The 23,008-nt window shown below is 52.7% G+C and overlaps 1 protein-coding gene across 1 annotated transcript in view; it reads right to left on the bottom strand.

The window, feature by feature from the left end:
* CHD9 (chromodomain helicase DNA binding protein 9) overlaps nt 1–6,489 on the bottom strand; it is a 139,730-nt gene extending 133,241 nt beyond the window's left edge. The window contains exon 1 of the mRNA XM_084905451.1: nt 6,364–6,489. The gene's annotated coding sequence lies outside the window, so the exon portion shown is untranslated. The remainder of the gene's footprint in view (nt 1–6,363) is intronic.
* Between the last annotated feature and the right edge of the window lie 16,519 nt (nt 6,490–23,008).

The raw sequence follows: 23,008 nt of genomic DNA, 5'->3' as shown, positions 1-23,008 counted from the left end.
CCTCTCCCCGGGGCCTGTGCGTCCTGAGCTCCTGGATTGGTGGTCTGGCTTCCTCGCGGGGCTCCTGTGGGTTTGGCGAGTCTGTCCCTTTCCGCCTGGTGAGGGACACGGGCACTGAAGGCGCTCGGCCTCCGGCTGCCAAGAACCGGCCTCGTCCGCCTCCAGCACCCCGGGGTGCTGGCTGGGAGAGGCTCTCTCTCTGAGTGCCCGGCCTCCCTCTGGACATCACCATGTAGCTCAGTGGTTCTCCACCTTCCTGATGCCGCGGCCCTTTCACACAGCTCCTCAGGGCGCGGTGACCCCCGACCATAACAGTATTTTCGTGGCTACTTCCTAACTGTGATTTTGCTCCCGTTATGAATCGTGATGTAAATCTGTGTTTTCCGTGGTCTTAGGCGACCCTGCTGGCGGTTCTCAACCTGCGGGGTCGAAACCCCTTTGACGGGGGCCGCCTAAGACCATCGGAACACACAGATAGTCACATGACGATTCATTAACAGTAGCAACAGTACAGTGAGGAAGCAGCCACGGAAATACTGTTATGGTCGGGGGTCACCACGCCACGAGGAGCTGTGTGAAAGGGTCACGGCGTCAGGAAGGCTGAGAACCCCTGACAGGTGCTCTTTGTCACGTCCATCACTCCGACCACAGCCATGTGCCCTGAGCCGGAATGAGCTGTGGGAGGCCTCCTCCACTCCCCCCCACACCCCCCCACAAACTTTTTTACAGCAACAAAAATAACTTTACAAGCCCTCTTGAATAAAAAAAAACAACAAAAACAGAATAGGGAAGAAAGAAACCCTGTGTTTGTGGGAAGATGGCGAGAACCCACAGGGGAAAAGCAGAAGGAACTGGCCAGGTTTACTCCAGAGCAGGGGAGACCCTCGAGGGGCTGCGGTCCCTGTCACCACGTACCTGACGGACGGGCAGTGGTGATGGGAAAGGGACGGGTGCGTTCCCCAGGGTTCCAGAAAAAAAAAAAAAGCCTGCCTACCAGGAGGCAGGGGAGCCAGGAGGCGGATTCTGGCTAGATACCAAAGAGGAACCGTGCAAAACAGGCTTCCTCTCATTCAAATATCATCTTCTGTGTTTTTTGTTTTTTTGTTTTTAATCAAGTGCATGAGAAACAGTGTGTGAGAAAAGCGAGTCAGAGCAGGAACGCTGGCGTGGGCCGACTGGGTTCCCCTTTCCGCTCCTCGCTACGTAAGCATGGGCAAGGGACTGAACTTTCCTCGGCCCGTGTTCTCAGCTAATAATATCCCTCCCTCAAATAGTGCTTGGCCCCGGGGCTGTGGCGAGGAGCGATGACGCCAGACACGTAACGTGCTTAGAAGAGCAGCCGGCACATGGGAAGTGCTCGATAAGGGAGGCGATGATTATTTTTTATTATGTTCTCCCTAGAGGCCCAGTGCATGAAATTCATGCACGGAGTTGGGGGTGGGGGGTGTCCCTCAGCCCAGCCTGCACCCTCTCCCAGTCCGAGACCCCTTGGGGGATGTCCGACTGCTGGTGTAGGCCCAATCCCACTCAAAATCTGGGATTTCTTGCACCTAACCGTTCACATGCCTGCCTGCTTGATCACCCCTAACTGCTCTGCCTGCCTTCCTGATGCCCCTAACTGCTTCCCTGCCTGCCTGATCACCCTCAACTGCCTCTGCCTGCCAGCCTGATTGCTCTAACCACCTCTGCTTGCTGGCCTCATTGCCCCTAACTGCCTCTGCCTCAGCCCCCACCACCGTGGCTTTGCCTGGAGGGGCGTCCGGTCTAATTAGCATATTACCCTTTTATTAGTATAGATTAGTATAATAGATACCACCTTTACTATTGAATATTTTTCTTTAAGGAGACACATTTAAAATATATATATTTTTTATTGATTTCAGAGAGGATCATTGATCGGCTGCCTCCTACTGGGGCCTGAGCCTGCAATCCAGGCATTTGCCCTGACTGGGAATTGAACATGACCTTTTGGTTCACAGGCCAATGCTCAACTACTGAGCTGTGCCGGCTGGGCAGTAGACACATTTTAAAATTTAATTTAATTTTTCAGTTAGTTTATATTTCATATTATTCTGTTGAGTTTCAGGTGGTCAGCATAGCGGGTTAGGCAATCACATACTTTACAGAGTGTTCCCTCAACATTTCCCACCCATACTTGTTACTACAATTTTATTTAGTATATTCTCTATGTACTTTACATCCCTGTGACTATTCCGTAACTATGGATTTGTACTTAAAAGACACACACACATATTTTTATTGATTCCAGAGAGGAAGAGAGAGATATTATCAATAGTGAGAGAGAATCATTGATCAGCTGCCGCCTGCATGCCCCTTACTGGGGATGGAGCCCCCAACCTGGGCAGGTGCCCTGTATCGTAATCGAACTTGGGACCCTTCAGTCCACAGGCCAACGCTCCATCCACTGAGCCATACCGGCCAGCGCTGAATTTGTACTTCTTAATCCCTTCACCTTTTTTTCCTCCTCCCAGGTAACCATCCATCTGTTCTCTGTAGCTGAGTCTGTTTCTGTTTTGTTTGTTCATTTACATTGTTCTTTAGATTCCACACATACGTGAACTCACACGGTGTTTTAAGTAGACACATTATTTGCATACATTTACTTTTAAAAAAACCCAACCAAACACACTTTTAAGTGCAAAGCCAGCAACACTTGCCACATCTAGGTGGAAACTGCAAAGGCAAACATAGAACACCGCGCTGTCACTAAGCCTGGGCTCCGGTTGCCGGTCCGAGGCCCTGGGTTCGAGGCCTGCTGCCTTCTCCACAAAGAGGAAGACGAGCCAGTGTGACGGGAACATTCCGGCACTTCCCTGAGACGTCTTCTGCTGACTGCGGTCAGAAGGCAGAGTCTGCCAAGTTCAGGAAGTGAAAGGCCAGTGTGGCTGGAGCCCCTGCTCCGGGGAGCGAGCACAGAGGGCTGCAGAGGGAGGGCCTACCCTCACGGACCACCGTCAGAAACACTTCTCAGCCCCCGGGACTCACCAGCCACAGCCCAAGGCCATTGACAGGTTCCAGAGGCCCCGCGGCCTCTCCCTTCCTTCTGCCCGAAGGCGGTTTCTGGCCCCGGGGAGGTAGGCGGGCAGGGTGCGGAACCGGCCGCAAGTGCATGTGAGCCCAGCAGGGTGGCTCAGGGGCTGAGCATCAGCCTATGAACCAGGAGGTCAGGGTTCGATTCCCGGGGTCAGGGCATAGGCCCGGGTGGCAGGCTCCATCCTCAGTATGGGGCGTGCAGGAGGCAGCTGATCCATGATTCTCTCTCATCATGGATGTTTCTCTCTCTCTCCCTCTCCCTTTCTCTCTGAAATCAATAAAAAGACATATTTAGAAAAGAAGTACAATGGGGAGGGGGAAGATACCCCAGCTTTCTTGCCTCTTTGGGGGACACACCATCTCTCCAGGGGTCTTTGGAGGAACCATGGGGTGACCCAGCCGTCACCTCCTGTGTGCCATAGGGTTTGCGGGCTTTCCTTCTTGGGCTCCATTCCCATACCCTGGCTTTTCGGGGATCCCCTTCCCAATGAGTTCCTGGCACCCAAATCCTTGCCTCATGACCCGCTTTCGGGGGAACCCCAACTGTGGCACAGTTTGAAATTCTGACGATGGGATGCAGGAGCGGCCCAACAAGAAAGTTCCATTTTTGGGGGCATTCAACACATGGCCGAGCATGCGCAATAGAGCGTCAAGGCTTAGGTATTCAATTAGATGGAAAGGTCACACTTTTTTTAAAAAAGTGTTTTATTGATTTTTTACAGAGAGGAAGGGAGAGGGATAGAGAGCTAGAAACATCAATGAGAGAGAAATATGGATCAGCTGCCTCCTGCACACCTGCTACTGGGGATGTGCCCGCAACCAAGGCACATGCCCTTGACGGGAATCGAACCTGGGACCCTTCAGTCTGCAGGCCGATGCTCTATCCACTGAGCCACACCAGTCAGGGCTCACCTCTGGTTCTTTTTGCCATTTTATCTCCAGCATCTCCCAGACTGCCTGCACACAGTAGGCTCTCAGAGACCAATGCATTTTGACCGAACCAATGAGTCAGTTCAGGGACAGCGCTTCGCTGGCAGCCATGAGAGCAGGAGTTTCAGAACGCACCACCCACCAGGCCGCCCAGTGCTCAGTGCCCCTGCTCTCTGCGGCCCCGCAGTCACCCAGGGGAACCGCAGACGGCGGTACGTTTGTCCTTGGCTCTGGGGTCAGACCGCCTGGGTTCAAGTTCGGGATCTGCCTCTTATTATCAGCAACCCTGAGCAAGTTCCCCGGCCTCTCTGAGCCCCAATGCGGTCACATAGCCCTTCCTTTCAGTGTTCCCCAAACTTCTGACATATGTGTACCTCTTCTATAATTTTCGTAACGCTGAGTACCCCTCGAACTCATGAGAACGTAGAATTAGGCGCAGCTAAGCACGGTGCAGTGCATATCCCCACCAAACTCCGGTGCAACGCGCACCCCCACCAAACTCTTCCCGTTCCCCTGGGGGTGCGCGTACCACACTTTGGGAAACATTGTATGGTGGGGAGGCAAGGTGGCGATCCCACAGGCAGCACTTAGCACCGTGTCCGGCACAGGCACGCCCTTTGTTAACATTACTTTTAAAATAAAAAAATTTTAACCCTCACCGGAGGATATTTTCCCCATTGATTTTTAGAGAGAGTGGAAGAGAGAGGGCAAGACAGAGAAAGAAACATCCATGTGAGAAAAACACATCGATGGGCTGCCTCCTGCATGTGCCCTGACCAGGGCCCCAGCCAGGGAGGAGGAGCCTGCAACCTAGGTACGTGCCCTTGACCGGAATCGAACCCAGGGCCTCTGGGTCGACAGGCCGAGGCTCTGTCTACTGAGCCAAACAGTAAATGTTACCTTTTATTGTGAACCATTGCCACGCCAGCTCGTAAGAGTTTTATGCTATCATACCCATTTTGCAGATGAGGAGACTGAGGCTAGGGCGGCTCAGTGACTTCCAGGGGGGTGTGTCCTCTAAGGGAGGGCTGGTTCTGGGGACTCGAAGCTCATGGGGGTTCCCACTTGACTGTAATGTAAATATAAGGGGTCCCTTTTATTAGCCATGAGGCACCTTACGCCGACGACTCAGCTACATTTGTCATAATGAGGGGGGCAGCCCCAGGGACCCCAGAGCTTCTGCGGGATCAGGGTAAGGAGGAATCAGTCCCCCCTCCCCCTCACACACACACACACACACACACACACACACACAGACAGACACAGACACACACACACACACACACACAGACACACACACACACACACACACACACACACAGACACTCTTCCCCACGAGTCTTCCCTCACATCCCACATCAGTGTCTTGTCTGCTCGCCGCCCACGTCCCAGCTCAGCCCTTTCAAAGCCAGCCCTGGGGAGGGAGGGTGTGGCCTGGTTATCCGGGGTTGACAGCTCAAAGGCGGCGGCCGCATTTCCTGCTTAAAAGCCACTTAGAACCCGAAGGAGAAAAGAAGAATCAGCAGTCCGGGCTGCCGCACACCCGTCCTGGGGCTTTTCCAGCCCTTTCCATCCAGGGGCCTCCGTGGCTGCTGCATGGAACCGCTTGGAAGCTTTTATTATTATTATTGTTATTATTATTATTACTATTATTATTATTATTTTAAAAACACTTTTATTGACTTCACAGAGGAAGGGAGAGGGAGGGAGAGATAGAAACATCAACGACCAGAGAATCACGGACCCGCTGCCTCCTGCACGCCCCACACTGGGGATGGAGCCTGCAACCCCGGGCCTGTGCCCTGACCGGGAATGGAACCGTGACCTCCTGGGTCACAGGTCCGCGCCCCACCACTGAGCCACACCGGCCGGGCGTGCTTGGAAGCTTTTCAACATCCAGATGCCCAGGCCTGGACCCAGACCACTCACCTCGGAGTCTCTAGGGCACCAGCCTTTAAACAACAACAACAAAATAACACGAATCCCCAAGCGATGCCAAGGTGCGGCCACGACTGAGGAGGGGGCCTCGGCCCTGCCCAGCCGGCGCTCCGCTGCAGTGGATCCGGGGCACCAGCCTCGCTTCTCTGCGTGCGGGACGTGCCGCCCCGGGCAGCGGGCACCGGGCAGCGGGCACCGGGCACCGGGCAGCGGGCAGCGGGCAGCGGGCACCGGGCGCGCTCCCCGGGGGAGGTCTGTGCGCCAGCGCCCGGGCTCCCTCTGCCCCGGGGCCCCCTCTGCCCGGGCCCCGCTGGGAGGCGCCGGGTCTCCGGGTCCCGATCGGCGCGGGGCCGCTCCGACCTCCCCGGGGATCCCTGCCCCCCGCGCCACGCGGCCCACCCCCCCAAGTTCAAGGGGAACGCCGGGGCGCGGGGATCCTACCTGGGCCGCCTGCGCTGCCCGCTAGTCCCGGGATGCGGAGGCTCAGGTTCGATCTGCCTGTCTGTCCGCCTGTCTGTCCGCCTGCCTGCCTGTCTGTGCGTCTGTGCGTCTGTGTGTCCGTCCCGGCTCCGCCGTCCTCTCTCCGGCGCCGAGCAGCGCCCGCTGGAGCGCAGCGCCACCTCGTGGCCGCGGGCGGCCGTGCGGGGCCGGGCCTGGGAGGTGAGCGCCGGTTCCCGGCGGAAATGCGCCTCCGCCTCCCACGTGGGTGGTTTTCCAAGAAGCTGGGAACCCCGGGCGCCCGGCGGGCGGGGCGGGGACGCCTTCCCTGCGCAGAGGGCGCTGCGACCTGAGCTGGCTGCTTTCTTCTTTCTTTCTTTCTTTCTTTCTTTCTTTCTTTCTTTCTTTCTTTCTTTCTTTCTTTCTTTCTTTCTTTCTTTCTTTCTTTCTTTCTTTCTTTCTTTCTTTCTTTCTTTCTTTCTTTCTTTCTTTCTTTCTTTCTTTCTTTCTTTCTTTCTTTCTTTCTTTCTTTCTTTCTTTCTTTCTTTCTTTCTTTCTTTCTTTCTTTCTTTCTTTCTTCTTCCTTCCTTCCTTCCTTCCTTCCTTCCTTCCTTCCTTCCTTCCTTCCTTCCTTCCTTCCTTCCTTTCTTTCTTCTCTCTCTCTCTCTCTCTCTCTCTCTCTCTCTCTCTCTCTCTCTCTCGACATATTTTATTGATTAAAAAAAAATATATATATATTATTGATTTTTTTACAGAGAGGAAGAGAGAGGGGTAGAGAGCTAGAAACATCGACGAGAGAGAAACATCAACCAGCTGCTTCTTGCACATCCCTAGTAGGTACATACATGCAACCAAGGTACATACATGCCCCTGACCAGAATCGAACCTGGGACCCTTCAGTCCACAGGCGGATGCTCTAGCTACTGAGCCACACTAGTCAGGTCCGCTTGCTGCTTTCTTTAGTGGGTACAGAGGGGCAGCCAGGCCCTGGGCCTGGCCTGGCATCCATCCTGGGATTTCCCTGGCGGGTCCCTGGGACCTTCTCTTTCATCCAGAAGTTTTCAGGACACCCCGATTGGGCAGAGCCTTTCTTTGAGATAGGCAGGAAACCTTAGAAGACGCCAGGAGCCGGCCCACGTGGCTCAGTGGTTGAGCCTTGGCCTATGAACCAGTGGGAGGCGTGCAGGAGGCAGCTGATCCATGATTCTCTCTCATCCTGGATGTTTCTCTTTCTCCCTCTCCTTTCCTCTCGGAAATATATACCGAGTGGCCAGATTATCATGATCTCTGAATGCATAATAATTTGGCCATTCAATGTGTGTGTGTGTGTGTGTGTGTGTGTGTGTGTGTTTAAGACATTCCAAAACGGGATTATCAAAACGGTGGACTCTTAAGTATTTACATTTCACTTATTTGTTTCACAAATGCTAACTGAGTGGCCGCTAGGACCCAGACACTTTCCTATCACCAGGGCTACGATGTAGACCTCAGCACCCCCACCTGCCTGCGCCTGCTGCATCCACATTGAAGGCAACAAATTCACATCGCAAATGAACGCAGTGCCACGGACCTGAGCTCTTCCCGGGATAAACACAAGATTTATATTAAAAAACAAATCAGAGTGGCCTGGTGCTGGGATCCAAGGTCTGCCACGTTGGACGGGGCATGTCCTTTTGTAATCCCGGGAGCTTATCTCTGGGGCGACCTTGGGGGTCACGTGGCCAGTGGGAAGATTAGAGACGCTTTGTGAAAACCAGGCCTGTGCCCACCCTCCCTCCCACCCCCACCCTGCGTTTTCGGCCCCTCTGTCCTGGTGTGATCTGGTCAGAGTGACCATCAGGGGCAGAGGAGGAGGGACAGGAGGGAACACCTGTGGGCAGGGCCTGGCAGGGCAAAGGACACACGTGTGTGCGCGCGCGCGCGCGTGTGCGCGTGTGTGCGTGTGTGCGTGAGTGTGTGTGCGTGTGTGAGTGTGTGTGTGTGTGTGTGTGTGTGTGTGACAGGCCGGAACCAGCCTGCTCACGGTGAAGGAGAATCGGTCAGAGAAATGCTGACAGCCCAGGAGGAGCACACACTTCCCCTTCGGTCACCTGGAAGTGACCCCGGGTCACGTGGGGACCTCTCTGGTTCCAGCCCCAGCAGGAACTCCCTCCCCCACCCCACACTGGGCCCCGCAGCACAGCGGGCAAAGTCCTGGATTCCAGCCTCCGGGGTTCTGACGCCAGGAGTCACCTGATGAGGTGAAAGCTTCCTGATGACTTTCCCCTCCCAGTCCTCCCAGCGTTCTTCTCAATCCTCTGATCACACAGCTTTGGAATCGGCTGTCATCCACCGGTCTGCTTTCTCTACGGGCGATCCCCGAGAGGGACAGCTTAGGGTCTGACGGGTGGAAGTTGTGTCATTCATAGTAACAATACCAATCTAGACATCATTTCTTAGGTTATGTCTAAATTAGTATATTATTATTATTATTATTATTATTATTATTATTATTAGAGCCCATGAGAAACGCTCTCTTCCAAAATACTTTTATCATCTGGCTTTTAGGACTTCTTTGTTTTCAGGGGGCATTTTTAAAGATAAGTTCATATTTATGTTAGGAGAGGTAGCCTATTTTTAGTAGGAGAGGGCTGATTTATCTTCTAGGGATGCTCCGTTAAGAAGCGTGAGAATATTCTATTGGCCAAAGTGGATGGAGCTAGAAATGGGGGCGCCCTGGCCCAGGGATGGCAGGACCTCGCTTTCTGTGGGGTGCTTTGGGCTGAGGACTCTCCTGCCTACAGTCAGAGCTCTGCACACAGCCCTCTCTGCCTCCACATTCTGGCCTACTCCAGTACAATTCAGGAAGGTTCTGGAAACTGCACCGATATGGTATTTTGGGGCTGGAACACCAGGTGTTCCCCTGGGGAGGAAGACTTCCCCGGATATATATATATATATATTTAAATACATTTTATTGATTTTTTACAGAGAGGAAGGGAGAGAGATAGAGAGTTAGAAACATCGATGAGAGAGAGTCATTGATCAGCTGCCTCTTGCACGTCCCCCACTGGAGATGTGCCCGCAACCAAGGTACATGCCCTTGACCGGAATCGAACCCGGGACCTTTCAGTCCGCAGGCTGACGTTCTGTCCACTGAGCCAAACCGGCTTCGGCTTCCCCGGATTCTTTGTTGGCGCCGAAGAACGGATCCACAGAGGGAAGCTGGAATAGCAAAGGTGGAGATTGACTGAAGAACAAGTGCAGACTCCACGTGGGGAGGGGGAGAGAGTCCCACCGAGTTCCTTTTCCCGGCTGATAAAGGCTGCAGTTTTTATGCCTCGATATCCCCTCTGATTGGTCACCATTCCTCTTTGATTTGGTCACTATAGCAACTCCTGAGCTCAAAGGTCAAACCTCACTTGGGACCTGTGAGGTTATCTATCCTCCTTTAGCTACTCCCAGTTCCCTTGTCTTGTGGAAATGGAACTGCTGCCTCTCCTGACTCCCTTGTCTTATGGAAAATACCTTTAAAATATATATATATATAATTGATTTAAAAAAATATTTTATTGATTTTTTACAGAGAGGAAGAGAGGGGGATAAAGAGTTAGAAACATCGATGAGAGAGAAACATCGATCAGCTGCCTCTTGCACACCCCCTACTGGGGATGTGCCCGCAACCAAGGTACATGCCCTTGGCCGGAATCAAACCCGGGACCTTTCAGTACGCAGGCCGACGCTCTATCCACTGAGCCAAACCGGTTTTGGCTATATAATTGAATTTTTTACAGAGTGGAAAGGAAAGAGATAGTTAAAAACATCCATGAGAGAGAATCATCCATCAGCTGCCTCCTGCACATCCCCCACTGGAGATGTGTCCACAACCAAGGTACACGTTCTTGGCCAGACTCAAATCTGGGACCCTTCAGTCTGCAGGACGATGATATATCCACTGAGCCACACCAGTCAGGGCAGAAATGTACCCTTTTGTAATTCTGTAGCCCTGTGTTTTTTTCCATGGGACCTTCCGCCCCCTTAATTTGAAAAATTCCCTAAGCCTGTCTATTTCACCCCCCCCAATTTCCCATTTCAGCCCGACCCCCCAAATGGAACCTTGTGCCACATGGCTCAACAAACAGCTGCTGAGCCAAATGAGGGGCAGGTGTGCTTCTTTTGTTTGTTTGCGTGAGAAGCAGGAGAGAGAGGATTTTAAATGACCTTAAAAACCGGGACCAGATGGCAAATAAGCCCCCAGGCTCTTGGCAAACAGGTTTTATTTATATTTTCATTTGAATGATCTTTATAATTAAAATTTTTTTTTTTCCCCTTAAATGAGCATACAGTAAATCTGACTGTTTAAAATGTCGGCGTTCAGTCCCATGGATGTTAGCACAGGTATGGATTTGTGGAACGGCCACCACCAGGCAGCCAAGGAGCAGCAAGAAGAAAAACACAAACCCTTTCGCCATCATGCTGTTCTCCCTCTTCGTGGCTTTCGCCTCTTTGCGAAGGTTACATACATGAATCAAACAGTAGGTGACCTTTGGAGTCTGGCTTCCTGTCACTCAACACGATGCCTTTGAAAGTCCTCATACCTGTTACGCGTACACGTATTGATAGATTGTTCCTTTTTATTGGCGGGTAGTATTCTTTAAAAAAAAAAAAAAATATATATATATATATATATATATATTTTATTGATTTTTCACAGAAAGGAAGGGAGAGGGATAGAGAGTTAGAAACATGGATGAGAGAGACACATTGATCAGCTGCCTCCTGCACACCCCATACAGGGGATGTGCCTGCAACCAAGGTACATGCCCTTGACTGGAATTGAAGCTGAGACCCTTCAGTCTGCAGGCCGACGCTCTATCCACTGAGCCAAACCGGCTAGGGCCGGGTAGTATTCTGATGTGTGACTGTATCAGAGTTTGCTTCTCCACTCACATCCGAGTTGTTCCCGGGTGTGTGTGTTTTTTTAAAGGCATTTGTTTGTTTATTTAGCATCCAAGGATACTTTTTCATGGTTGTTGTTTTGTTTTTTTTTAAGAGAGAGGGGAAGATAGAAATATCGATGTAAGAGAAACGCATCGATTGGCTGCTGCATGTACATGCCCTTGACTGAAATAGAATCCAGGACTCTTCCGTCCATAGGCCAACACTCAATCCACTGAGCCAAACCAGCTAGAACCAGTTCTTTTCTTTTCTTTTTTCTTTTAATTTCTTTCCACATATTTTTATTGATTTCAGAGAGGAAGGGAGAAGGATAGAAAGATAGAAACATAGATCATGAGAGGGAATCATTGATAGATGCATTCTGCACCCTCACACTGGGGATCAAGCCCGCAACCTGGGCATGCATGTGCCCTTGACCGGAATCGAACCCAGGACCCTTCAGTCTGCAGGCGGAGCTCTATCCACTGAGCAAAACCAGCTAGGGCATGCTGTTCCCAGTTTTTGATTATTAATAAAGCTGCTCTAAGTATCAATGGACAGGCTGTTGTGCAAGTGTAGGTTTTCGTTTACTTGGATAAAGTTATGGATGCAACGTGTTCCCAATCCCCCTTACCCCCTCCCCATTTCCAGCCCCAATTGACGAGTTGAAGCCTCAACCCCCAGAGTGACTGCACTTGGAGACAGACCTGCAAGGAGGTAATTGAGGGTAAATGAGGCCCTAACCTCACTGAACTGGTGTCCTTGTGAGAAGAGGAAGAGCCCTAACCGGTTTGGCTCAGTGGACAGAGCATTCGCCTACAGACTGCAAGGTCCCAGGTTCGATTCTGTTCAAGGGCATGTAGCTTGGTTGCAGGCACCACCCCAGTAGGGGGTGTGCAGGAGGCAGCTGACTGGTGTTTCTTTCTCATTAATGTTTCTAGCCCTGTATTCCTCTCCCTTCGTCTCTGTAAAAATCAATAAAAATATATTTAGAAGAAGAAGAAGAAGAAGAAGAAGAAGAAGAAGAAGAAGAAGAGATCTCAGTTCTTCCTTTCTCTCCCTTTCTGTGGGAGCACCGAGGACAGGCACCCAGGGGCCAGTCACCTGTAAACCAGGAAGAGAGCGCTCGGCAGGAACCGAGTTACCCAGCACCTTGACCTTGGACTCCGGCCTCAGGCCTTGCGGGAAAAGAAATGCCTGTGGTTTCAGCCATCCAGCCGCAGCCGGCGGGGGCTGTTATGGCAGCCTGAGCTGGCGGGTGCAGCCAGCATTCTACGGCAGGTGCACGTTTAGCTCTAGAAGATCCCGGCAAAGGTTTTCTCCCCAGAGGCTGCGCCATTGCGCCTTCCCGCGAGCAGCACGTGAGCACTGCAGGAGCCCCGCCACCTCGCCAGCGGCCGGCACTGTCAGCAGGGTTAGCGCCTGGTGTGATGTGAACACATTTAAAAAAAAAAAAAAAAAAATATATATATATATATATATATATATATATATATATATATATATATATATATATATATATATATATATTTTATTGATTTTTGTACAGAGAGGAAGGGAGAGAGATAGAGAGTTAGAAACATAGATGAGAGAGAGAGAGAGAGAGTCATTGATCAGCTGCCTCTTGCACATCCCCTACTGGGGATATGCCCGCAACCAAGGTACATGCCCTTGACAGGAATAGAACCCGGGACCTTTCAGTCCCCAAGCCAACGCTCTATCCATTGAGCCAAACCGGTTTCAGCGTGAACACATTTTTGAGGGCTGTGTTTTGTAGGTAGTAAAAGCGAAGGACACAGTTTCCAGCTGTAAGTATTTATTTGTTTATTTAACATTCGAGGATATTTTTTCATTGATTTATTTTTTATTTTTAAAATATGTTTTATTGATTTTTTTAAATAGTTTTAAAAAAATATATTTTATTGATTTTTTTACTGAGAGGAAGAGAGAGGGATAGAGAGCCAGAAACATCGATGAAAGAGAATCATTGACCAGCTGCCTCTTGCACTCCCCCCACTGGGGATGTGCTCACAACCAAGGTACATGCCCTTGACTGGAATCGAACCTGGGACCCTTCAGTCTGCAGGCTGATGCTCTATCCACTGAGCTTATTGATTTTTTATAGAGAGGAAGAGAGGAATAGAGAGTTAGAAGGTCACAGTTTCACAAAGGATGCCTCAAGAGGTCGAATCAGGGAGTCATTTATTAAAGGCCGGGGGCATGCGAGGGGCTAAAGCGCTCCAGATCTCACAGCCCCAGACAGCTCGCCACCTCTGGCTTATATGGCAGGCTATCACAAAGGTGTCGTTACATCTTTGGGCCTGGAATGAGGAACCTGTTTCGTGAGCAAGTTGGTTATCTAAAGTACCTAAGGATCCCTGAATCCACAGAAACAACACGTTATCTGGGGCCACCGGGGCCATTTAGAATAACTGTGCTGTCCAGATTCCGGGCCCACTGAGTCAATCAGAATGCGTTATCTGTAGCTACCGAGGCAATGTAGGACTGTTCTGATTCCGGGCCCACTGAGTCAGCCGGAATGCACTCTCTGCAGGCATGAGGCAGTTTGGGATAATGGGTCTGTCCTGGGTCCCAGGAGAATGGGCCTCAGTGACCAGTGAGATCACCATCCATGGGACACTCACACCATCATTCCTGGAGTGCTGGGACAGCATACCTGAGCTCAGAAAATCAAAACAGCTTTCTATTGTTTTAGCAAACAAGCTAGTCCAGAAGCCAAACAGCAGTTCCCACTGAGATGATGGAATCATACTTCAGGGAGTTGGGGTGCCATCCTTTGGGGTTGTCCTTCCCCATTTCTATTTCCTTGTCTTTTTTCTTCTTCTTTTTTTCTGGCCTCCTTCTATTCCCAGGGCAACGTCTCCTGGGCTGGGCCAGCTCACGGGCTAAAGCAAATCTACTTCTGATGAGACAGTGGAGGAAGAGGGTGGTGTGGGCAGGGCGGCCTCCTGGGCCCAGTGATTCATTTCCAAGCCCCATGGTATCCTCTCGAGTGCTCAGTAACACCGGAGAAGGGGCTCCCGTTTTAATCTCACACCGGGCCCCACAAATCCCGTAACGGGTCCCTGGCAGGGCCAGGCTTCTCACCCTCTTCACGTAGTCTAAACCAGTGGTTGGCAAACTGCAGCTGAGAGCCACAGGCGGCTCTTTGGCCCCTTGAGTGTGGCTCTTCCACAAAATACCGTGACCTGGGCGAGTCTATGTTGAAGAAGCAGCATTAGAAAAAGTTTACGTTTAAAAAATGTGGCTCTCCGAAAAAATGTCAGTTGTTGTCCTGTTGATATTTGGCTCTGTGGACGAATGAGTTTGCCGACCACTGGTCTAAGCTCACCTGGGGTTTCACTGGCTCTGGGGATCCTGCTGCCTGCCTCCTGTGCTGACTGGAGTTAAGCATGATTACGGTGGAAGCTTGCCCGGCTGGTGTGGCTCAGTGGTTGAGCATCGGCCCAAGAACCAGGAGGTCGCTGGTTCGATTCCTGGTCAGGGCACATGCCCGGGGTTGCAGTCTTGATCCCTGGTGGGGGGTGTGTGCAGGAGGTAGCCCATCCATGATTCTCATCACGGATGTTTCTCTCTCTCTCTCCCTCTCCCTTTGAAATCAATAATAATAAAAAAAATACTTAAGAAAAGGGTGGTTGGTGAATATAAACAGAGCAACGTGTAACACCTGCCTGATTCTTTTAATCACCTGCATGTTTGTTCACCCCTGGCATCCACGGCCTTAGGACTCCCTGGGTGGGGTGAGCTCCACGCTGGGGGGTCTGTGAGTCCCGGCACCGAGTGACCCCGAGAGTGACCCTGCCGGGACCGGGAGAGGCAGCCGCAGCGAGTTGCGTAGTGACCGGGCTTTCCTTCCGTGTGAACAAAAGGGCCGCTGTTTACAGGTCACTAGGTGGGGGGACTGTCGGCAGAGGAGTTCAAGGTTACACACAAGGGAATTCTTCCTGCAGGGGAGCTCGGTTCTGGGAACTGGCCCGGTTAACCCAGAGGGGCAGCCCTCCAGGCCCTGCCCACCCCACCGAGGGCGTGTGTGTGTGTGTGTGTGTGTGTGTGTGTGTGTGTGTGTTCTTTATGCGAATTGGCCTCGGCGTCCCCCTGGGACCATAGAAACCAAGCCAGTTCCCTTTCCACAGTGCCCGGAGGAAGTTATATAACCCTGGTCTCTGCCGATCAGCCACCGCACAGACCCTTTGGGGACCGTCCAGGGTGCCCTGCATCCTCCTGAGATGGGATGCCACGTGAGCAAGACCGCCCCGGTGGCCGGGGAGCCCCAGGCACCCCGAGAGCAGCCCCCAGGAGAAGATCCCGGGCTGGGGGCCGGCCCCGAGGCCGAGGCTGGCAACGACACCCCAATGAAGGACGGCACCCCCGAGCCTCAGAGCTGAGCTGTTCTCCCTGGAGTCGGACCCGAGCCTCATCCCTGGAGCTGCCTTTGGCCCTTGAAGCCTGTGACCAGCCCCGTCCTGAGAGGCCCCGCAGAGGGGGAGTGAGGACTGCCCGATGTGGGGACGGAGGCCCCAGAAGGCACCCCCCTTCAGCAGGCTGCCTCTGGGCACTCTGGAGGACCAGAGGCCAGGCCGAGGGGAACTCCGAGCCCGGGGACCAGGCAGCCTCTCCCCATGGATTGCCCGCAGCGTCTGCAAGCTGATGAGCCCCCGGGAAGACTGCTCGGGCCCCGGGACTTGGCTGCTGAGCTGCGCCTGTCCAGCACCCCACCCGCCTCCTGTCTGACCGTGAACGCTCGGTGGGTGGTCCATCAGGTGGGCGGCTTCCTCTCGCTCTTCCTCAGAAGCTGCTGACAGTCCGTGTCCGCCACAGGAAGGCTCAGGGGGCAGCTCTCCCCACCCTGAGCGTGTGAATAATGTGATGCTTCACGTGGAGGACTGGGCATGGCCGTGGGAGCCATCAGATCCGCGGTGACCCTGTAGGGGGCGGGGAACGGGGCCCAGGCCCCCCCAGAGCGGAGCCACTCGGAGGGCTGGAGGGGAGGCAGGAGGAGAGACTCTGCTTTCTGTTTTGTTTTGTTTTTAACCCCCAGGGAAATGTCCCTCGGCTCACATCGGTGTCTCCTCACATCAAACACCTGGCAGTGAGCCCTCATGCACCCGAGCTCGGTGCCCAGCCTTCCAGAATATTCCGCTGTTTGCTAACACGTCTGTCACCTGTCTCCCCACCCCCTGCGTGCGTTTCGTCTTTAATTCGGCTCAGCAGCGTTTTGATCGGAGATCCAATGGGCGTGTTTGCAGATAAAGGGTGACACCCGCCGCGGGAGGAGGCCTGGGGAGGGGGCGCAGAGGGTGGGCGGGCGGGGGTGATTCTGTGGAAGAGGGGGGAGGAGAGGGCCGCTTTCCTGCGTGCCAGGCCCGTGCTCGGAGCCGCCACCTCGTTCCCATTGCACAGACGAGGAAGTCGAGGTACGGAGGGGTTAGGGACTAGCGTGAGTACGGCCAGCCCCCAGCAGGCGGCTCCTGGGTATGCTGTTCACCACTGCCCAGTCCTGCGTCAAGTGTGTGTGTGTGTGTGTGTGTGTGTGTGCATGTGCGTGTGTATGTGTCTATGTGTGTGTGTATGTGAGAGAGTGTATGCGTGTATGTGCATGTGTATATACGTGTGTGAGTGTGTGCATGTGCATGTGTGTGTATGTGTATGTGCATGTGTGTGTATGTGTGTGTGTGTGTGTATTTCCATGAATAAAGGGAAATCCAACTTCCAGAACATCCGGACGGGGGTGGTGGGGGGAGGGGGAGAGGCTAAAAGTGTTAATACTTTCCCTCTCACCTCCCAATGTATTTGAGGCTGGGCTAATACCCAAAGCCACAGGAGACAAATTGAACACATACGAAGGGAAAAGGTACATAGGCGTGATTAGCCCAGGAGAATCCTAAAGACAGCGAGGCCACATTACGTATATAAGACGCTTTTGGACAAAAGGGAAGGTGGCGGGGCGGGGTGTTAGATTTCAGAAGGGAGAATGGGGGGTGGGTGAGGGAGCGGGGAGCACCCGTGCGGGGGATTGGGAAACGGAGGGACAGGGACACGGAGGCACGGAGCTCACAGCCGCTGTCCCAGGCCCTCCCGCTCCCAGCTCAGCTCCCCCGGGCTGAGGGGCACCCTCCGATCGCCCTCCCGCTCCCAGCTCAGCTCCCCCGGGCTGAGGGGCGCCCTCCGATCGCCCTCCCGCTCCCAGCTCAGCTCCCCCGGGCTGAGGGGCACCCTCAGACCTCCTTCCTGGAGTGGGTTTCTCGGTGGGAAGCGATGGGGCAGGTAAGCGGGAGGTCCAAAGTCCTGCTTTCTCAGTAAAGAGCTTAAAACCGGGATCTCAGAGAGGCGGCTTCGGGGGGCCAAGCTGGGCCCCGTCCCGAGGAGCTGTCTCTGCTCCTGTGAGTCCGCCTGCTGTAGAGAGAAGCAGGCCATGGCCGGCTGGAGTCACCCACTGCCAGCCGGGGGGATGCGACTGCCTGGGGGGACCTTTATTTTCACTCGGGCGGTGGGTGGGGGGCAGAGGGAGGTGGAGACGGAGGGGGAGGAAGAGGAGGGAGAGACTGAGAGAGGCCGCAAGCTCCCGCAGGGACCCTCCTGCTTTTGCCATGAAAGCCCGAGAAGGCGAAAAGAACAGGATTGTTTGCGACACCTCTGGGGGGAAGAGGAGGTGGGGCGGGAGGACAGGCTGTGAGCAGTTCAGCCCTGAGCGGGGACTGCGAAAGGGCCCTTTGGCATCAGCAGAGCCTCCCGAAGGGCCCCCCATCCCCCCGGGCTGGCCGGGAGCCTGGGTGCCCTCGGGCAGCACCCTCTCCCCGGGCCAGGAGACAGGAGACCGGCCTGGGCACGCAGCTGGGGACCAGGAAGCTCGGGCTTCTTTCTACAGCTTCCTGGGGCTAGGCCCGGCTCTGGAAGCTGCTTTCAAGTGTGTGTGTGTGTGTGTGTGTGTGTGTGTGTGTGTGTGTGTCTGTGTGAAGCTGTAGCTTCCTAATGAAGCAGGCTTGTTGTTCAATTCACCTCCCTAATTAAAAAATATATATTCTTATTGATTTTTAGAGAAGAAGGGAGAGAGAGAGATAGACACATCAATGATGATAGAGAATCATTGATCAGCTGCCTCCTGCACATCCCCTAATAGCTTGCATCCCAGCCATGTGCCCTTGACTGGAATCAAAATTGGGACCCTTCTGTCCACAGGCTGATGCTCTATCCACTGAGCCAAACCAGCTAGGGCTGTATGTTGTTTTAAAATATTTTTGAGTTTTGCCCAGCTGGTATAGCTTAGTGGTTGAGCATTGACCTATGAACCAAGAGTTCACGGTTTGATTCCCGGTCAGGGCACAGGCCCAGGTTGCAGGCTCCATCCCCAGGGTGGGACGTGCAGGAGGCAGCTGATCCATGGATGATTCTCTCTTATCATTGATGTTTCTATCTCTCCCTCCCTCACCCTTCTCTGAAATCATTACCAATATTTTTAAAAAATACTTTTGGGTTTTAATACACACATGAAAAAGTGAATGCATCCAATTCATTCAATGAACTTCCAGGAAGCCGCAGAGAGACTTGTAAGAAGTTTCTTTGCAGAGTTTGGATTTGTAAACTTACTAGCTAAAGAGAAATGGTGGCTAAAGTTAGTTCTGGGAAAGGAGCACTAGAGGGCAATACAGGCAAAGGAATAAAGAGCCAGCGCCACCAGACAGTGGTCCAGGACAGCGGATGCCCTGCAGGTTCTCTGAGATGCAAGGGATTCTGGGAAGTTCCCTAGCCATCAGCAGTGCCTATGCCGGGCTTAGCAAGCAGGGAGGTGCCTTGCTACGGTCATTCCCTAACTCTACGGTCATTCCCTAACTGTGCTGGTCAGTACTTTCAGGTGCAAGGCAGACAGCCTGTGCGGGTCCCATGTCTACAGTTCTGCACTGGTAATTCCACCACGTGTCTACATCACTGCACCAGGGACTCCACTGCATGTCTGCAGTACTGCACCCTGGTGCTGAGCTAAGAAATGGGGCAGGTCACCAATCATAGTTTTTATGATCCAGAATGACCAAAGAGCCGAGGCCACGAGTCCCACCCACGCCGTTACCCCCTGGTCGTCATTCTTGGTGGAAGCCAGCTTGTATTGAAGTCCTCAATTGTAGTCCTGGCCAGGTAGCTCAGTGGGTTAGGGTGCCATCCTGCTATGCCAAGGTTTGGTCTCCAGCCAGAGCATATAGAAGAATCAACCAACGAATCAATGAATGCACAAATAAGTAGAACCACAACAAGCCTCTCTCTCTCTCTCTCTCTCTCTCTCTCTCTCTCTCTCTCTCTCTCTCTCTCTCTCTCCCTCTCCCTCTCTCTTCCTCATCAATAAATTAAAAATAAAATAAAGTACTCTGTTGTGTCAGGGCCCCTGCTCCGCGGCACACAGCCCAAGGCAGAGTCCCCGAGGCCAGTGACCTGGTCAGGACGAAGCCATGGGCAGGGCCCACCATGGAGCGGTGTGCCCACCTGAGAGCAGACATTGGCAATGCAGCGGGGCTGAGCTCCAAGTTCAGGGTGAACCTGGGGAGAGAACACTCACCCAGGGAAAGCCGAGCCAGGAGGAGGTGGGTTCCGGCTCTTCTCCTCTTAGAAAGGAAGAGGTCCCCCCCACCCTTCCCCCTCAGTCCCCACCCCATGTCCTTCCTCAGGAGCTGGCTCAGAAAAACCCGGCTTCTGCCCATGGAAACACAGATTCAACAAGACTCAATCCCAATCTGAATGCATTCTGGCCCTTTTCATACCATGGCTGGAGTGCTAAATGCTCCATATTGCCACACGCTCTAGGGCAGTGAGGCGTCAGGAAAGCACGAGAAATTCTCCCCGGGAAGCGGGTTTGTGCCAGGGGAGGGCCACCCACGCCTTCCTCTGAAGCGGAGGGTCTGAAGGTGGCATCTTTTCCTTAAACACTCTGAAATCTGCAGGAGGAGACAGCTTCTCGAAGCTTGCGTGAGTTCTGAGCCAACAGGGATCGCAGGAGTCAGCGCTTGGGGGATTTCCTCGATCTGTCCGGCCGTCAATCTTCCATCAATTCTTCTTAAAAAATGTAACGAACGTTCTGTGCTTACCGTGTGCCAGCCTTCGTGGCGGCCGTGGAGATCCGTGGTGAGGCCGAGGAGATGCAGTTTCATCCATCAGGTGGCCTCAGCCTTGTGGGACACACATTCAACGATCAAATGGATACACGTGAAATTCCGGCTGTGACAAGTGCGTGGAACCCACCACGGGTGTGTGTGATGTGTGTGTGTGTGTGTGTGTGTGTGTGGTGTGTGTGTGTGGTGTGTGTGGTGTGTGTGGTGTGTGTGTGGTGTGTGTGTGGTGTGTGTGTGGTGTGTGTGTGGTGTGTGTGTGTGGTGTGTGTGGTGTGTGTGTGTGGTGTGTGGTGTGTGTGTGGTGTGTGTGTGTGTGGTTTGTGTGTGTGTGTGATGTGTGTGGTGTGTGTGTGTGTGTGGTGTGTGTGTGTGGTGTGTGTGTGTGGTGTGTGTGGTGTGTGTGGTGTGTGTGTGGTGTGTGTGTGGTGTGTGTGTGTGGTGTGTGTGTGTGGTGTGTGGTGTGTGTGTGTGATGTGTGTGGGGTGTGTGTGTGTGTGTGGTGTGTGTGTGTGTGATGTGTGTGGTGTGTGTGGTGTGTGTGTGTGTGGTGTGTGTGTGTGTGTGATGTGTGTGGTGTGTGTGGTGTGTGTGTGTGGTGTGTGTGTGTGTGGTGTGTGGTGTGTGTGTGTGATGTGTGTGGGGTGTGTGTGTGTGTGTGGTGTGTGTGTGTGATGTGTGTGGTGTGTGTGGTGTGTGTGTGTGTGTGGTGTGTGTGTGATGTGTGTGGTGTGTGTGTGTGTGGTGTGTGTGTGTGTGTGATGTGTGTGGTGTGTGTGTGTGATGTGTGGGGTGTGTGTGTGTATGTGTGTGTGGTGTGTGTGTGTGTGATGTGTGTGGTGTGTGTGTGTGTGTGTGTGTGTGGTGTGTGGTGTGTGTGTGTGTGGTGTGTGGTGTGTGTGTGTGTGTGTGTGTGTGGTGTGTGTGGTGTGTGTGTGTGTGGTGTGTGGTGTGTGTGTGTGGTGTGTGGTGTGTGTGTGGTGTGTGTGTGTGTGGTGTGTGGTGTGTGTGTGTGGTGTGTGGTGTGTGTGTGTGTGGTGTGTGGTGTGTGTGTGTGTGTGTGTGTGTGTGTGGTGTGTGTGGTGTGTGTGTGTGTGTGTGTGGTGTGTGTGTGTGGTGTGTGGTGTGTGTGTGTGGTGTGTGTGTGTGTGTGTGTGTGTGTGGTGTGTGTGGTGTGTGTGTGTGTGTGGGGTGTGTGTGTGTATGTGTGTGTGGTGTGTGTGTGGTGTGTGTGTGGTGTGTGTGTGGTGTGTGTGTGGTGTGGGGCTGCCTGCTCACAGAGGCCTGGGAGAGAATGTGCTTGTAGCGGCTGTCCATGCTTTGGGGTCTTAGAATTTGCTCCCAGCTCCTGGAGGCACCCTGGCGGTGGGCGCCAAAGCATCTGAGCATCAGTGGGCGCCTCAGGCTGCCTTGTTTGTGTTCCTCCCCTGGGCGTCCCCGCTGCTCACTTAGGAGAAATCTGCCCGGAGACAGAAGAGGGAAAATGAGGAGAAGCCTCGGATTGGCTGTCTTTTAACCTGCGTTCCTTTCTTTTGTTTGTGTCACTGGGAAAAAAAAAAAAAATATATATATATATATAATTCACACACCGTCAAGTTCACTCTTTGAAAGCGTTCCCTTCAGTGGTGTTTAGTATATTCATAGGGTTGTGCATCCATCCATTGAAAAAAAAATAGTGCCACTTTTTCCTTTCTTGTGTTCATCGTGTGTGTTTATTTACTTATTGGACAAACTTTATCTTTTTTTTTTCCATTACAAAAATTTTCAAACTTCTGCGTGAATTGTGGTAAGGGAAGCTTCAGCAGTTATGAAACTGGCTGGTCTCCCTCCCCACGAGGCGATGGTGAAGCCAATCTCAGATATCATATCATTTCAACCGCTGAGAGTACATTATGACTCTGCTGTTTAAGAATACAAGAATGTGCCGAAACCGGTGTGGCTCAGTGGATAGAGCGTCGGTCTGTGGACTGAAAGGTCCCAGGTTCAATTCCGGTCAGGGGTATGTACATCGGTTGTGGGCACATCCCCAGTAGGGTGTGTGCAGGAGGCAGCTGGTCCATGTTTCTCTCTCATCAATGTTTCTAGCTCTCTGTCCCTCTTCCTTCCTCTCTGTGGAAAATCAATAAAATATATTATATATATAAAAAAAGAATACAAGAATGGAACTATCAACCAAAAAATATTAACTATCATTAAAAAAATATATATAGATTGATTTCAGAGAGGAAGGGAGAGGGAGAGAATGAGATGGTCAAGGACTTGAGTCTCTTGCCTCCACGCCTGTTTGCAGAGCATCTCCAGCCGGAATAGGAATCCGGGCCCCTTGTGATGGCAGAGAAGTGTCATTGGCCCTGATTCCCCCACGGAGTCCAGCCCCGGACGCTGCGATGTCTCCATCACATGTTCAAAACATAGCTTCCCTCCGTGGCTGCTTAACTATCATGTACTTTGAAGACCCCAGCCCTCAATTCCAGTGAGATGCAGCCCTAGGCCAGCGTTCACATTTACCAGAATCCCGCAGGTAACAGCCGGATTCCATGAGCATCTCCAAGTCAGAATCTGCTGTGGAAGAAAAAACAAAACAAAACACAAAAACACAAAAACCCCACACGCCCTCTTCT

Source organism: Pipistrellus hanaki (genome assembly GCF_964339955.1).
Source record: "Pipistrellus hanaki genome assembly, chromosome: 15".
In the NCBI taxonomy this organism is placed as follows: domain Eukaryota; kingdom Metazoa; phylum Chordata; class Mammalia; order Chiroptera; family Vespertilionidae; genus Pipistrellus; species Pipistrellus hanaki.
Note: the sequence above shows the minus strand (reverse complement) of the source record. Positions and strands in the feature narration are given on the sequence as shown.